The 12280-nt window shown below is 44.6% G+C and overlaps 1 long non-coding RNA gene across 1 annotated transcript in view; it reads left to right on the top strand.

Annotated features, from left to right (window-relative positions):
* The window catches only part of LOC128076027 (uncharacterized), a 78528-nt gene extending 72010 nt beyond the window's left edge, over positions 1 to 6518 (top strand). Inside the window, exons 3-4 of the long non-coding RNA XR_008204220.1 lie at positions 4497 to 4642; positions 5517 to 6518. This is a non-coding gene — a long non-coding RNA (uncharacterized LOC128076027). The remainder of the gene's footprint in view (positions 1 to 4496; positions 4643 to 5516) is intronic.
* Positions 6519 to 12280: the final 5762 nt, after the last annotated feature.

Here is a 12280-nt window from a genome sequence, read left to right as displayed (position 1 = left end):
TTCAGGCCTCTCTGGGACAAATTCACAGGGCCCCAGGTGGGGAGAGCTGGGGATGGTGGGAAGGAGAAAGAGGATGGGGAGGGCTTCAACCCTGTGTTCTCGCCCACCGAACAGCCAAATGTTGTCAGCCACTGATTTTTGGTAGCAGAGGGAAAGTCCCCATCTACCCACAGGGTCCGGGCAGCATCGCTTCCACCCAGTTGCTCCCAGCCTGTGGCTGAGACTTTGGCTTTACTTTGGGTTTTGGGGAGCAAGAACACCTCAGCGGGCCATGCTCTGCAACTCAAGGTGTTTCCAGACGACTTCTAAATGAATTACGCTAAAGCTGCAGCCATGGGGTTTTCTGTCAGCTGTATATCCATGCTAATTCAGCAGTGCCATAAACAGCGCTGTGAGTTTCAGGTGTTTTGCCAATTTAAACTGTACTGCTCAGACCAGTCTTTCATCAAAGTTAATACAGTGGCTATTGCATTAATGCACTTTGAGGGCACTTTATTTGAGTGTTTAAATGGGAAGAGCTCGCTGTTGAGGACAGGGTTGGATGCCTGCCTTGAGCCCAGGACAGCAACAGGACAGCCTTGAGCCCAGGACAGGAACTGGGGCGTGCAGCACTGCATCCCCAACATCACAGCTTCATGCAGGGTGGGATGGTGAAAGGAAAATCATCTCTATGGGAAGGTGACTTTATTTCTTGGAATAAGAAAGGTTGGACAGTGCATCTGTCTGGCTTTAATGGAAAAGGTTCCAGGAAAGCGGCAGCGACCAAAGCGTTTTCAGTATCACATAATTCAAGAGTAAAATCATAGTTCCAATTACCATTTCATCCATTTCTGGCCTTGGGAAACCTATGCTAATATTTATTATTATATGATTGACCTATGATTTCTTCATCATTTACATTAGTGACTATTATATTCATAGTAACATCCTTTAAATCATATAAGCAGATGTCAACAGTGCATGATGAAGTCACACCCTGCAGATTTTTTTTATTTACTTAGTCCATTTTTTTTCCTGATAGAATAACACTGTGAGATGCATAATCTCACCTCCACAAGGCCTCTAGGGGCATATATAATCATGGAATACATTTTCTTAATCTCACAAAATGAGTCAATTCTATCTGAGGTACAAACAGTTGTACAAAGTCAGTATTTCACTTCCATCATTGCCTGACATCATCTTCTACACAGCTCAAGAAAACATTTACTTGGCTCTTTCATATGAGTTGCCACAAAACCTTTGCAACAAAATACTGAGGAAAGTGAGGAAGTAAAATAGGTGATTTGATTTAAGAACTTCCTTAAGCTCTGTTCTAGGCGCAGGAATTAGATCTGAACATTTGTCAGAAGCTTCACAACAGCCTGACTGGCTGTATGCACCTCCAATCTCCGTTCTTCTGTGACCCGCCCAAGCACAAATCGGATTCATAGAATCATTAAGGTTAGAAAAGACCTCTAAGCTCATTGAGTGCAGCTGTCAGCCCATCCCCACCGTGCCCATAACCATGTTCCTCAGTGCCAAATCTCCATTTTCACCTCCAGGAACTGTGACTCCTCCACCTCCCCGAGCAGCCCATTCCAGTGCCTCACCACTCCTTCAGAGAAGAAATTTTTCCTAATATCCAACCTGCACCTCTCCTGGTGCAACTTGAGGCCATTGCCTCTCATTCTACCATACCTCTCATCCTGAGTTGTGCAGAACAACAACGTCTAGATGCTGGTCCTCTTTCATTATTAGTATTAGTATTGCTATTATTATGCACAAGTGAGCATCTCTGTGTTAGAAATAAGACACGCTGCTGGTTTCCAGGAAGTGTTCTGAGACACGCTGTCTCTGATGCACCCTGCAGCACAGAGCAGCCGTGTTTGCCTCCGGTGAATGGCAGAAGCTGCTCCCAGGAGTGCCCTGGCTTTGATCCAGGTGTTGGAATAAAGACTGTGCATCTCAGCTGCATCTCGTGGGGGCATGCTGAAGGCTGGCCCAGGCTCCCCCCCCCCACACACACACTTTTTCTGCTAAATCCACATCTGCTTAGGTCTACTGGCACCAGTCTCTTTGCACACATCTTCTTGTTCCACACAGGCTGTATTTTTCATGGGCTCTCACATTATTTTCTCTCCCCTCACCCTTCCCAGTACCATCAGGCCATGCTGGACTGCCATTCCATCATTTCTTTACTGAAGTTAAATTCTTCCATCCTCCTATTGTCCTAAATAATTCCCTGGCTCAGCAGGTTTAGGATGTTTCTAATAGAAATGTGTCCTCTGCAGTCCCAAGAACTCAGGTCAGTGTCGTTACCCAGCCTGTGTGGCGTGGACCTCTGCTCCCTGGTCATGAAGTACTGAAAATCATAGAATCATAGAGTTGGAAGGGACCCTTGAAGCCATCACTCCAACTGCCCTGCAGTGAGCAGGGACACCTGCAGTTCCATCAGGTGGTCGGAGCCCAACCAGCCTTTGCCTTGAGTGTCCCCTCATTTCTACATGCAAGGAAGGTGAAAGGATCAGAATAGCACTGCGTCATATTTCTGAAGACTGGCACTGTACAATAGTGGGTAGGAGTTTCTGTATTGAAGCACGTTATGCACATAGAACCAAACACCTGCAGTGAACCTCCTCTGGCAAAAATTGCACCAACTTCAATAGCATTTATTCCAAGAAGGGCTGCTGGCTGCTCTCAGGGCATGGAACATATTCCTGACTTAAGAAGTACTTATAATCTACTGGTAAGAGACTTATTAGCAATGTAAGAATGATTTTTAAGGGAGCAAAGTATCCTTCCTAGAAGAAATGTACTTCTGGTGAAATTACTTTTGCTGTCAGAAGTAGTTTGGGTAAGCCCCTGTGATTAGGGATGTTACTGTTGCCCCTTATCATACCAAAGCAAACAGTGTCAAATACTTCAAACCTTATAAATAATTGTTTCTAAAGTGGTGTGTTTTGTGGTTGTTTTTTGTTTGTTTTTTTTTTTCCTACAAAATGTTTAGAGAAAACTGGTTTCTAATCCTTTTCCAGCTCAGCTCCTTCCCATTCTTGATATTCTTTTATTTTCCTTCTTTGGGCTTTAATATTGCTTAAATGTTATAAACATCTCCTTTAAGGGTAAATGTAGAGCTTTTGCAAGGATTACAAAAAAGCATTCTAAGAGCTTTAATAATCTGGAGTGAGGAAAAAAAAAAAACAACAGACTGTTTGGAACTGCCACTGCTGCTGGTGCTGCAGATGGGGACAGAGCTGGCACGTGGGGACAGCGGCCATAGGAGCTGTGGTGGGACATGGATAAGGAGGAGGAGGAGGAGGAGGAGGAAGAGAGGAAGAGGACACGTCTTGCTGGAAAAGCAAGACCTAGTAATGCTAGGCCAGATTTCCTCTCACACCTTGTTAAGCCCAGCAGTGGAACTTGTGTTTTGAGTCTTCGGGTGAGAATTGGAGAGTAGTGGACCCAAAGGAGTGCATGGGTGGTTTGCTTCAGACTTAGGTGAAGAGGATTAAAGCTTTCTGGCATCTAATTTCACATTTCCTTTTTTTTTTTTTTTTAAAGGGTATGATTTTTAAGAGGGCTCATTACAGTAGAGCCCCCATGGGGCTGCTTGTACCTTTAGCCACTTTCTGCCTGCACTGCCAGCTTCTCTGCACTGGATGCCACCAGGCAGCACAGGGTGCAGTGGCCATGGCAGCCAGGTTTGCTGCCAGGCAGTGCTGACACTGCTCCTTCCCACCCGGGGGATTTCTTCCCTGACAATTTTTGGCTCCTTCAGGTTGCTTTGTAGCTGCACAGAATATATAATGTTCCACACTAGCAGAGAGGCTGACAGGGAAGTTAAATACAGACTGCAAAGATAGATCATCTCCCAGTATCACTTTGTTTTTTTGCTGCTCTAAAATCATTTTGCTTGTTCCTGCAGCTCCTATAAAGCCAGAAGAGCTCTCTATATTTGCTTCCCGGATGCCTTTTTCTCCTCTGCCTATAACTATAAAAGCAGCTTTTCAAGCTCCAAATCAGAGATAAATTGGAATCACTGCTGTAGAAATAAAACACAAGACTAATCAAATTGTAGCACAGGAAGCAGCCTTCAGCCAGTGCATTTTTGAAAGCTATTTTTAGAATATATTTTTATTTTGTCACTCCATATGGGAAGTCAAACCCATATGGTTTGGGAGAATGGAAGGTTGGGCTTTTACAGAGCTCTCACAAACCATCCCTCCCTGGCCCCCTACTTAAACATGTGCTGAAATCCAATTGTCTGCAGTGGGATTCAGCACATCAGCTCCGTGCTGGCTGAGGCCTGAAGCCCTGCCTGAGGTTGTCGTGGTATTACTCCCTCCTGAAATGTCAAACTACTCTGTGTTCGTTAAATCAGTCTCCAGTTAACTTAGCTCTTCTTAATTATGACATTTCTAATTCATACATCTTCCTTTCTTTCCCCTCTCCATTTCTTCATCTCTTCTCCATGGTTTGGATGCCCTAATGAATGAACGCATTTGGTCCGGCAGCAGCCTACATGTGGAGCTGAGCATCACTCTCCTGCCCTGTGCACATCACAGTGCAGATGCCGACAACGATGAGACACAAAATTCTGCCCAGAGCACTCTCACGTATGCTGATGAGACAAGAACTGACCAGGAAAGGTCTTACCCAGGTGACAAAGTGTATTCCTTTGCTCCTGTCTACCAACAGCTGTGCTCCTGAGGTCCCCTTTTCTAGAAGCAAGTGAAGAGCTCTCACTAAGAACAGCAGTGTGATAACAGTTGTGGGGTGAGCTGGGTTTTTCATATGGAACCAAAGTCTCCCTCTAACAATGATAAAAGTCTTCTTGTGGGGAGCACAGCATCCAAACTCATTGCATGGGTAAGTGAAGACAGGTAATGCTGTTTGTTGATTTCAGCTTGATGTAACCAATTTCACTGGTCCAGTTAAGCTGCATGACAGCGTGAAATACTTAAATAGCCATTGTAATGTTTCTGAGAGGACAGATAGCTGCAGGTACTCTGCAAGATCACAGTGCAGCGTGATGCTTTCAGACCTCACACAACGGGCAGAGGCTCAGCTATTTGGGTGGCATGGATGACAAGGGTTCAGCATGGCCAACCCCCCACAGAGCTGCTTTCTGACTGCAGGAGAAGTCATCTCCTGTGTCGCTTTTGATTCAGGAGCTGTATTTGGCCTCTGCATGGGAGCAGAGCTAAAGGAGAAGCACGGCACTGCCTGCAGCATTCGGCCTTCAGCAGAGCCCTGCACGAGGCAACTCCTGCACATCTGTGCTGATAGGGCTGTGACAGGAGGTCCCCAAGCCAGCAGCCATGCTTTCATGCCTGTGCTGAAAGGAGATGCACAGCAAAGCAGGCAGAAAGGCTGCACAGAGCAGTGCTGCTGTGCCTCCTGCCTGCAGTGTGTCAGCCAGCAGCGCCATTCTCCCATCTTTGCAGGAGCACATCTGTGCAATGGAAACCTGTGGGGTTTGTTGTATGCCTATTAATAGTTCACATTTTAATCCTTTTTTGTTTTCTTTTTAGGAAACAATTCTCTGACCTCTTTTGTGTGAAGTGCAATGGCGATAGCACTGCGCAGAGAGGAGTCCTGAATGATGGAAATGCAGAGATGTCTGCTGAGGTTTGCATACTGCTGCCGCCACGCAGAGGAGATCTCATTCTGAAAGTGTGGATCACAGCTGAACCCCCGTATGGATTATTTCAATGGAAAGTCGAGAAAACAGCTATTGATTTCTCTTTCATGAATATAAAGCAGAGATCTTGAGTAGAGAAGACAACGTTAAAAAAACCAAGCACCGGAAGGGGCTAAGGGAAAAGCCTGAGGTTAGAGCAGAAAGAAATATTCATATTCAATCTATATAGCCGTTTTGAAATAATAAAAACTGTGGTTCAACTATTTACTTCAGTTAGCTACATAGTCAGGAAAACCACCGTCACTTAGATCCCACTTATAAAGATGTATTCTACACCATTCTGAAATCCCAGAAGACAATAAAAAATTGTGGGCTTTCTGATGTTTGAGTGTGTTGGGATTAGGTGCAAGTTGTGGGGTGTTCCTGGAAACACTATTTCAGAACATTTGAACACTACAACTTTTGGATCAATCCATGTAGTTGGGTGATTTGTGTGATACGGGTTCCTGGCTGTGCTGAGATGGACTTGTGATGCTGCTGCCCTTCCTGAGCTTCACCTCCTCCAGCTGAGCATCACAGCCCTGGTGAAGTCAACCAAGAATTTGCCATTGACTTAATGGAGCCAGTATTCCATCCCAGAACAGAGACAACTGAAGTTGAGTGCCATGGGCTGGTGACCTGGAGCAATCTCAGGTGATGAAGGAGTAAAAATTTCCTTGTCACATAATTGACGTCATCAGCCTAAGGTTCCCTGATTTCACTCTGGATTTTCTGCTGTGTTTCCGTTCATGTTGCAGCTCTGTGGATAACGTGTTAAGGCGTTGTTCTTAAAAAAGGAAAGATTTAACTTTTTTAAAGGGATGGGTGATTTGTAGAAGGCATTTGTGTAATTTTGTATTCTAAATGTGATTTATTTTTATAAATAAATTTGCATAAAATCTCCAGCCCTTGATGTCATAGTCCTATTTTATCTTTAATTCAGATGCTCAAGAAATGTAAATTATTTTTACAGCTAAATAAAAGCTATACAAAGCTGCCAGGAAAGAATAATGAGATACACACTGTGCCATGCAGCCATGATAAATCCAGCAGCACCATGGTTACAGTCAAAATGTGAGGCCATCAGCAACTAGGGGACATCAATGCATATAGATTCCTCAAACCAATCTTAACTGGGGAAGCTCATGACACCAGGTTAGCAAGAGAAAATATTTACCCAAAGGATAGACAGACACCTAATAGGAGAAACAGCTGGTTTATATAGCAAGGTTTTATTGCAGAATAAAAATATCATAGTTGGGCCATGCTCCGTGTACATGCTTTGCAGAAATAAAGATATCAGTGAATTACTGGTGGATGTGCCACCAGTGGTATGGGGATGGTCCCAGGGAGGTGAATTTGCAGCCCCTGGGTCAGAATGGTAACCCCAGCGCCCTCGTGCAAGGCTGACTCACACAGTAAGCAGGAGATGGGCTCCCCCAAGCAGCAATTAACTCAAAGATGAGGAGATAATTACAGAGAAGGAGGGTGTGGAGAGCCCCAGCTGACACCAGCTAAAAGAAAATGAATAAAAGGTGCCCTGAGGGCAGGGGCTGCTCCTTTAGTGAGAAGGGTCAGGGCTGGTTGCGTGGAGCTACGGGAGAAGAAGTCCTGCTTCCCATGACCAGCTGGAGCAGGTAGGCCTCCTTGTTCTGCTTTTGTCTTGTCTTGGGGTGCATGTCATAGAAATGCTGCTTTTGTGGTGTGTTTTTTTGCTGCTGCTTTTCTGCTAGAACCACCTCAGTCCACTCAGCTCTTCAGCGCTAAAACACACCCAATTGAATCTGGTATACATGTGCTGCTGACTTGTTGCTGTTCCCAATTTGCTGAATTACAGCGGTGTTGAGTTAATTAAGCTCAGCATTCGGGTCAAGCAGCTTCCTTGTGCCGGAGCTGGGTGGCTGCTCCAGGGCTGGGCAGGAGGAAGGTGCTCAGGAGATGAATGAAAAGGAGATGAATGCACCTCAGAAGGTGCAAGGAGAGAATGTCCCAAGGGCCTCTGGGCTGTTGGCATCTCGAGGAACAGTGCCTTGTGATGTTTGCTGGGGACCAGAGCATGCAGCAAACAGGGGCAGCCAAAGCTTTCCACAAACTCAGTGCTCTGTTTTGCTGAATCTGGGCAGTGAATGCGTGTGCCTCTCTGGAGGCCCTGTTGACTCTAAGGTCTGCTCACGTGCCTTAGTAGAGCTAAGCGTGAAGGCTGGTTGTGATCAGCACAGGCGTCTCTGGGTGTCAAGCTCTGTGTCTGTCTGTGAGGCTAATGACCACCACCAGGTGTAACAGACCTGCTTCTGTTCTTTGGAAATGCTGAGGCATTTTATTCAATGTATTTAAAAGTGAATGCCTCCACCTAAAGATATCATGCTTTTATTTTAGGGACAGTGGCACACAGATAAATGAGGAGTTGTAAACTTCATGCCTTTTGAAGCTTAGGGTTTTGTTTAAATTTGAGTCAGTTAAGGGACTGGATAATGCTGCTTAAAGACATTTAAAAACAACATATCATGCTCAGCACACAGCTCTTACTATAAGGCTCTGCCCAGAGTGAATTTTTATGCTTCAGTTATAAACCCTTGAAAAATGGGGATCCTAATGCAAAAGCTGACACAGCTTTAACTAAAGCAGCTCAAGTAAGTGCTGCTATAATTATTTGCTCATTAATTACAAATTTTGCAAGACACGAGAGTAACACAAATTGGAAAATAGGAATAATTATCAGTAATAATGCCACAGAAGCCGGACACATTGAAAGTATCTTCCTCTTTAAATTTAATAATAGCAAGACAGCTAGGAAACTAATAAGAAATATATAATTGAAAATTAACCTTGCAAATCTGCTGTTAATAAACCATGGTACTCTTGCATTACAATAATTTTAGAGCCCTCAATTTGCATGGGAAGTGTTATCCCAGGTAGCACTTTGTGTGTTCACAACAATTAGTGCATCTCTGCATTAAAACAAAAATGCAAAAGTAGAATTTGGTGTGGTTGGACAGTGCAGAATAATATGTAGTGTGGTTCTCAGTAGCTCAGTGCCAGAATGAGTGGAAAGCTAACAGACAATGGTGATTTTTGTGCCTGCTGTTATGCCTGAATGCTGTTTTGTTATTGTTGAATTGTGTATTGTTGTGCTTTGTGCTTTTATCCTCAGCTTGCTTTGTATTTGTGTAAATGCATCAGTGTAACTACTGGACTGCCTGCACTTAGGTGTTCTCTGAGGTGTGGGGTTTGGATATTTGCCATAGTTATAGAACCCTTTGACTTGGAAGGAACCCCTAAAAGCCATCAGTCCAACCCCTCCTGCAGTAAGCAGAGACACCTACAGCTGCATCGGGTGCTCAGAGCCCCATGCAGCCTGACCTTGAGTGTCTCCAGGAATGGGCCACCACCTCCTCTGGGCAACCTGCACCAGTGCCTTACCACCTTGATTGTAAAAAAAAACTTCTTCCTTATATTCAGTCAAAATCTCTACTCTTACAGTTTGAAATCATTTCTCCTTGCCCTTTCACTATAGATCCTGCTGAAATGTCTGCCCCCTTCTTTCTTAAGCCCCCCTTTAGTTACTGACAGGCTGCTCTCAGGTCTCCCTGGAGCCTGCTCTTCTCCAGGCTGTGCAGTCTGTGCACTGGTAGCAGGTAGCTTGTGATCGTTGCGTACTTCCCCCCCAGTGTTGCGTACTTCCACCATCAGATGTGGGTGGTGGAATGGACTTGGTGGGGCCGTGGGGTGTGGGCAGAGGTGGAGGTTTCTTACAGATTACTCAGTATGAGCATGTGCTGCTTTGCCGCAGGCTGGCACGTTGTGCACTTGGTTATCCATTTGCAAAGGAAAATGGAACTTGTTTAGGTATTTCTTATAGACTCCTATTAACTGATAACGATTGTGAAGATCTGTGGTCATCATCTGATCAGTTCGGAAGGAATGAGGAAGATAAATCATCATTCAGAACTCAGGTTGATCTTGCTGAACACATCCCACTTAAAATAATCCCGAGACATGTTTCTGTGTGCAAATAGAAGAGGCGCTGGGAGAACTTCTGCACTTCTAGCCAAGTGCCCAATAATTGGGGAGCTCTGATCTGTGTGGCTCAGCTGAAAAAGGATGGAGCAGAACAGAAGCTGCCCTGGCTGGAGCTCATGCTTGTATTGCTGTTGGTGACAATGGAGGTATATGCAGGGTTTAAAACTATGACCAAGCAGCTTAAAAAATAACCTGGAGACCTACAGTGTTTGGCATTAGTAAGGAGAAACATTGTACACAAACAATTGGGTTAAGAGTGTGCACTCTAAACAGCCTTGCTGCACAATTCCAAACTCCATCAAGGACTGCATGTAAAATGTTGGCTTCTTTGTGCAAACTCTCAAATCCTAGGGAAAAGGCCATTAGGGGTCAGCAATTCAGCTGTTTGTCTGTTCACTTTATGTAAGAGGTTAGCAGCAGTGTGCTTTTTGTCCCAAGCCAGCAATAGCAGGAACAGCTTGATTCTGAAAGGGCCATGGCTCCCCAGTAGTGATAGAAGAAGGGGTCCTAAAATAAACCAATTGCAGATAGTCTTTGATTTGACCTTTTGTCCATTCATTTGGCTATAAGTGTACGCTTAGCACAGCGATTGACTCCTGTCAGTCCCTTCCCTAATGTCCCATATATCTCAAGTACCTCTTGTGCAGATGCTATTTTTTTCTTATCAGGATAGTTTGGGGAATTTATGAAGCATTGCTATGTGGGACAGTAGGATCTTCTGGTGCCCTGATCTCTTTCTCCAGAGTGTATTAGAATGTCGGATGGAACAGCGAACCGCATGTGCCTGTGGCTGAAGTCTTCACAGCAAATCTCAGTGACTTCAGTCCATGGGATAGTATTGTCCCACTCCAAATGCCTTTTTTTTTTTTCTTTCAAGTCTCTCCTGCTTTGGGGGCAAGCCAAAGAAATGTCTCAGAGCTGTGGTGTAGACCTTATTTGCATGAACTCAGTGTGGCTACGGCTGCCACAAGGTGTTGGTGTGAGGAGACCACTCCATTCCCTAAGCTATGTTCTGCACGTGGGGCAGGTCCAGGGTGGATGTTCCTCAGCAATATCCTGACTGGAGGTCTTGTATGCACAGACACAGGTCTTGGAAACTGAGTGGGTGGAGAGGAGCATGGTGTGGGCAGCACGGTATCTCTAGCCTTGAGAGAAGGATGTAGAAAACATTTCACCTTCTGCAAAGCAGAAAACCGTGGGGAACCATGCCTTCCAACAATACTCATAGCAATTCCCAATCAGTATTCTGCTCATCAGTGCTTGAAGGAAAGCCGTAAAGGAACAACTAAGCCAAGGGAAGTTATTCTTAGCAGGTTGAGATAATTTTTTTCCTAACTGTTCTGTTATTTTTGTTGCATAGTCCATGAGTTGTTTACATCAGTAGGAGCTGATGCAAAGTAGGACAGTGTTTAATGTGCGGAAAGGTGGGTGAACTCCACCTTACAGCTGTCCTTGCGTTTCAGGGCTAGAGTTATATGTCATCTCCCCAACCTGCAGAATGGATGGTACTTGGTTTCCAGTTCCTGTGTTGTCCTATGTGCTGAGCACACTCCTGCCACTGTCACTGCAATGTTTTAACTATCCTTTACCTCACCCATTAAAGCACTAGGAAGGAACTGATGACTTGAAGTGCAAGCCAAGGTAAAAATAGATGTTAATACGTAGCATCGATCAGAAAAAATTGATGCGAGCTGGGCTGGGTTCACAACAGCAGCAAGGTGGTGTTGGTGACATCATTGAGCGTGAGCTCTGCCAACCTGAGTTAGTGTTGGAGTGACAGCACAGTGATTTAACGGTTATGATCTCATTTAATATTTCATACTTAAAATGTACCCTAACCTGCAATCCAGGGGTTATGTGCAGTACATATCATAGAGTTGTTTCAGAGCGGATTTTGACACAAAATTTGAATTTAAAGGACCTGTTTGAGTGGCAGAGGTACTGCATATGCTGTTATATTGTCAGGCAGATGCTGGAAATCCTTTCAGAAAGGAAAATTTACTGTGAAATGTTGTTTTCATATATATGTGTGTGTATACATGCGTACGAATGCAAAAGGGGAAAGAATCTGGGATGTTGTCTTAAGCTTTTATATGAAATAATTGCAGGAGACAAAAATCATCTGGCTGGAACAAAGGTAACTGCTGTTTTTAAATCCAGGAATGATGAACCTCATCCTCATGTTGATGAAAACAACAAAAATACTGCAGCCACGATTGGTCATAAGTTAAAACTTTTAAAAACTCTTCTATTTTCCAGCCTCTCTACAGCAACAGTGCACAAGTGACCTCACGTTCAGTGAGGGAGGTATTGCAGCTGCTCTGAAAAAGCACAAGTAAAGTAGTGGGGAAAGAAAATCTTGTTTTGCTTGGTGCCTTGCCTCCCCAGGTGTATAGCTGGGAAGGTGGTTCCCCTCTGTGCTTCATTGCCAGCCCTTGCATGTGGAAGCCTGTGGTTTGCTTGCTCTTCTCTCACTTTTTGTTATCTGTGTGACATTGAAATAACAAGGTTGTCCTACTGTAACACATGGTGGTGAGAGGCAGGGCTTAGGCGAGTGTGGATGGGGGAGCAATACATCAGCCCTGAGCTGTGGGA

The sequence above is a fragment of the Tympanuchus pallidicinctus genome, unplaced genomic scaffold, assembly GCF_026119805.1.
Source record: "Tympanuchus pallidicinctus isolate F22 unplaced genomic scaffold, pur_lepc_1.0 scaffold13, whole genome shotgun sequence".
NCBI classification, from domain to species: domain Eukaryota; kingdom Metazoa; phylum Chordata; class Aves; order Galliformes; family Phasianidae; genus Tympanuchus; species Tympanuchus pallidicinctus.
This window is presented reverse-complemented; position numbering and strand designations above follow the sequence as displayed.